General features: G+C 43.7%; 1 pseudogene; it reads right to left on the minus strand.

Annotated features, from left to right (window-relative positions):
- Positions 1–593: 593 nt before the first annotated feature.
- Positions 594–711, minus strand: LOC126103382 (5S ribosomal RNA; annotated as a pseudogene).
- Positions 712–4870: the final 4159 nt, after the last annotated feature.

Genomic DNA, 4870 nt, shown 5'->3' on the forward strand with positions numbered 1-4870 from the left:
ATTAACAAGTGGAAGGGAACTGTCAGTCAGAGATTCTTGATTGAAAAATAAGTGCTGGATAGGTAATCCACGTATTTATAAATTAAAGAATTTTCACTTTAAGATCATTTAGGTGATAAAATCATAACAAAATAATTAGGTCTGTAGTTTGTGTTCAAATGGCTTGAGAGTCAGTTATCTATGTAAAAGTACAGAAAATATGAAGTATTGGTTTGTTTTTTGTTGTAAAGTTGAAAGTTTGCGAACATAGTTTTGTGTCATAAACACAAGGACAATAGTTATATCATCGAAGGGCGTTGCCATAGTATCAAAACAGATCGCTATATATGTCAGACTTAATATACTTGAAACACTTTGGATTTTTGGTGAAGGTAGTGCACGTAAGTAACAAGGCACTCCGTCGTCAGGCCACGAGTGGCCTTCTGGGACCATCCGACCGCCATGTCATCCTCAGTGGAGGATGCGGATAGGAGGGGCGTGGGGTCAGCACACCGCTCTCCCGGACGGTATGATGGTATTTTTGACCGAAGCCGCTACTGTTCGGTCGAGCAGCTCCTCAGTTGGTACCACGAGGCTGAGTGCACCTCGAAAAATGGCAACAGCGCATGGCGGCCAGGATGGTCACCCATCCAAGTGCCGACCACGTCCAACAGCGGTTAACTTCGGTGATCTGACGGGAACCGGTGTATCCACTGCGGCAAGGCCGTTGCCCTAAGTAACAAGGTAGCAAATTATATCAACCTCTGCTGTGATTTTGCTAAAAGTTAAAAAGGGAAGTGAGTGTCTTTAATGTCTGTGACTTATGTTAACGAGTGGTGTGACGTGTATACTGCTAGTAGTGGTCCCTGGCTACTCAAAAACGTTGCGAGTAAGAAAATTAAATTATTTCTTTTATAGGAACAGTCCTAGAGCACTCTCTTACATCCGTGTTTAGACAAAATAATTTCGATCAATTTATGGCCGCTGCTGCCGAGCTGTTCTAGGCGCTTCAGTCCGGAACCGTGCTGCTGCTACGGTCGTTGGTTCGAATCCTGTCTCGGGCATGTACGTGTGTGATGTCCTTCGGTTAGTTAGGTTTAAGTAGTTTTAACTCTAGGGGACTGATGACCTCAGATGTTAAGTCCCATAGTGCTTAGAGCCATTTGACCCATTTTTGAACCCGTTAGCGTGCTGACGTAAGCACAGGAGGAACTACCTATTAAAAGTCATTACTACTGACCTTAACTCAATAATAACACATAACGGAAAAGTTTTTAAAAACTATATCGGTAACAATCTACGCAAATAGCTGCCGTTTCTCTACCCAATTGCAGTTCCCCAGAACCTGAAATTGTCTAGCGAGTTTATTACTGCTTCGTTCTTTCAATTTATAAATCATAATTCTTAAGACTATTTAATATATATATATATATATATATATATATATATATATATATATATATATATATATTCTCAATTTCTTCTCTTATTGGGACTGGGTTGTGCCTTCTGGTAACAGGGCTAGTTACGTGAAGTTAGAGGCGGCAGATCAGGCACAGTGTAACAGACTGGTTGCAGACCCTCAACTGGTCTCCTCATAACCAACACACGGTCGTCACTGGTACCGAGGCAGATCCAGCTTTTATCAGGCAACGCAACAGACCTCCACCCTGCCCTCCAATGAACTCTCGCTTCACACCACTGAAGTTGCAAATGGCGATGGTTTGGTGTCAGTGAATGCACGCTACAGGACGAGTGGCTCGGAGATGACGCTGAAGTAACACGTTTGTAGTAGTTCGTTGTGTCACTGCGTTTCCAGCTGCTGCTCAGATTGCTGCAGTACGATGCGCCATACCCATATTCCCAACAAGATGGACTTTCCGCTCGGTAGTGCCACGTGGTCGTCCGGAGCCCAGTCTTCTTACGAGTTACATTCTCTGACCACTGCTACCAGCAGTCACGTACCTTGGATACATTCCTGCCAGGCCTTTCTTCAATATCGCAGAACGAGCATCCAGCTTCTCGTAGAACTGTTACACGACATGGTTCACACTCAGTGAGATGTTGATAATGGCGTCTTTATAGGCTTAAAGGCAATCTTGACTAACATCAGCTCACCACGTCCAATCTGAAAGGAAACTAAAGTTCACGACCGCTATAGCGTGTATGTAAAGCAAACCTAGCGCTAGTCTTAGGCGACTGGTGCGAAATCAGAGTAGACATCATCTTTCGGATGAAAAACTACGCCTACCAGCTTTCCTTTATGTCGCAAACTCCTTCTAGGTGTTGAAGTTTTTTTTTTTTTTTATTTGGTCAGTGTAAGTAAGTAATTGCAAGTGTAATTTAAAAGCATGAGAGTTCACATTGTTTTAAATGTACACTACTGGCCATTAAAAATGCTACATCAAGAAGAAATACAGATGATAAACGGGTATTCATTGGACAAATATGTTATATAGAGCTCACATGTGATTACATTTTCACGCAATTTGGGTGCATAGATCCTGAGAATTCAATACCCAGAATAACCACCTCTGGCCGCAATAACGGCCTTGATACGGCTGGGCATTGAGCCAAACAGAGCTTGGATGGCGTGTACAAGTACAGCTGCCCATGCAGCTTCAACACGGTACCACAAATAATCAAGAAGAGTGACTGGCGTATTGTGACGAGCCAGTTGCTCGGCCACCATTGACCAGACGTTTTCAATTGGTGAGAGATCTGGTGAATGTGCTGGCCAGGGCAGCAGTCAAACATTTTCTGTATCAAGAAAGGCCCGTACGAGACCTGCAACATGCGGTCGTGCATTATCCTGCTGAAATGTAGGGTTCCACAGGGATCGAATGAAGGGTAGAGCCACGGGTCGTAACGCCTCTGAAATGTAACATTCACTGTTCAAAGTGCCGTCAATGCGAACAAGAGGTGGCCGAGACGTGTAACCAATGGCTCCCTATACCATCGCGCCGGGTGATACGCCAGTATGGCGATGACGAATTCAAGCTTCCAATGTGCGTTCACCGCGATGTCGCAAAAACACGGATGCGATCATCATGATGCTGTAAACAGAACCTGGATGCATCCGAAAAAATGACGTTTTGCCATTCGTGCACTCAGGTTCGTCATTGAGTACACCATCACAGGTGCTCCTGTCTGGGATGCAGCTTCAAGGCTAACCGCAGCCATGGTCTCCGAGCTGATAGTGCATGCTGTTGCAAACGTCGTCGAACTGTTCGTGCAGATGGTTGTCTTCCAAACGTCCCCATCTTTTGACTCTGGGATCGAGACGTGGCTGCACGATCCGTTACAGCCATGCGGATAAGATGCCGATCATCTCGACTGCTAATGATACGAGGCGTTGGGATCCAGCACGGCGTTCCGTATTACCCTCCTGAACCCACTGATTCCATATTCTGCTAACAGTCGTTGGATCTCGACCAACCCGAGCAGCAATGTCGCTATTCGGTAAATCGCAATCACAATAGGCTACAATCCGACCTTTATGAAAGTCGGAAACGTGATGGTACGCATTTCTCCTCCTTACACGAGCCATCACAACAACGTTTCATCAGGCAACGCCGGCCAACTGCTGTTTGTGTATGAGAAATCGGTTGGAAACTTTCCTTATCTCAGCACGTTGTAGGTGTCGCCACCGGCGCCAACCTTGTGTGAATGCTCTGAAAGGCTAATCATTTGCACATCACAGCATCTTCTTCCTGTAGATTAATTTCGCATCTGTAGCACGTCATATTCATGGTGTAGCAATTTTAATGGCCAGTAGTGTATCTTATACTTTTTCCGAATTTGTTGATCGTGGTACTACACTTTTTGGCTCACTCACTCCGTTTAAGTCGTCTTCACTTAAATATTATTCAAGATTGTACTATTTATTTGTTTGGCAACAATGAAACTAGAACAAATTTTGCGCACCTGTATGTTATCTGTGAGTTATGGTTTCTTCTGCCATTTGTACTTAGAGTTCATTGAGAAATAAGCTTCTGTACGTACTGGGACGTTTGGTATTCATTCAGCAAATAGAAAATAATGAGCTGGCGTTTATTTTCATTTGCGGACTCGGCGTTGCCGTGGTAACGCAGCTTGCTTCGCTTGGCTTGTTTAGAGAGCTGTATCCCTGCACCTCACGTTTCGTGAAAATAAATGTGGAGACATATAATAGAGATGGTTTTGACAACTCTGAATACGTAGCCTGAATAATTGAACAGAAGAACATAATTTAAAGCAGAAATATTACACATACTATTTATTATACATATTATTATACTACCTTAGCGTTCGCTGCTACGCTAGCATATACTGTATGATATGCACAGACTTTTTTGTTTTTCTTTAATCGAAGTTTTATGTTGTACACACAATGAAACATCCTCTATACTTTGGACGCTAATTAATGTCACAGAAGAGTCAGAAGTCTTCGTTAATCCTGCCTTTTGAGTTCTTGTGGTGATATGTCAATAGAAATGTTCGTCCTTATTTGTTCATCATCATCATCATTTAAGACTGATTATGCCTTTCAGCGTTCAGTCAGGAGCGTAGTCCCCCTTATAAAATTCCTCCATGATCCCCTATTCAGTGCTAACATTGGTGCCTCTTCTGATGTTAAGCCTAATACTTCAAAATCATTCTTAACCAATCCAGGTACCTTCACTTTGGTCTGCCGCGACTCCTCCCACCCTCTACTGCTGAACCCATGAGTCTCTTGGGTAACCTTGCTTCTCCCATGCGTGTAACATGACCCCACCATCTAAGCCTGTTCGCCCTGACTGCTACATCTATAGAGTTCATTCCCAGTTTTTCTTTGATTTCCTCATTGTGGACACCCTCCTGCCATTGTTCCCATCTACTAGTACCTGCAATCATCCTAGCTACTTTCATA

Source organism: Schistocerca cancellata, chromosome 1 (genome assembly GCF_023864275.1).
Source record: "Schistocerca cancellata isolate TAMUIC-IGC-003103 chromosome 1, iqSchCanc2.1, whole genome shotgun sequence".
Taxonomy (NCBI): domain Eukaryota; kingdom Metazoa; phylum Arthropoda; class Insecta; order Orthoptera; family Acrididae; genus Schistocerca; species Schistocerca cancellata.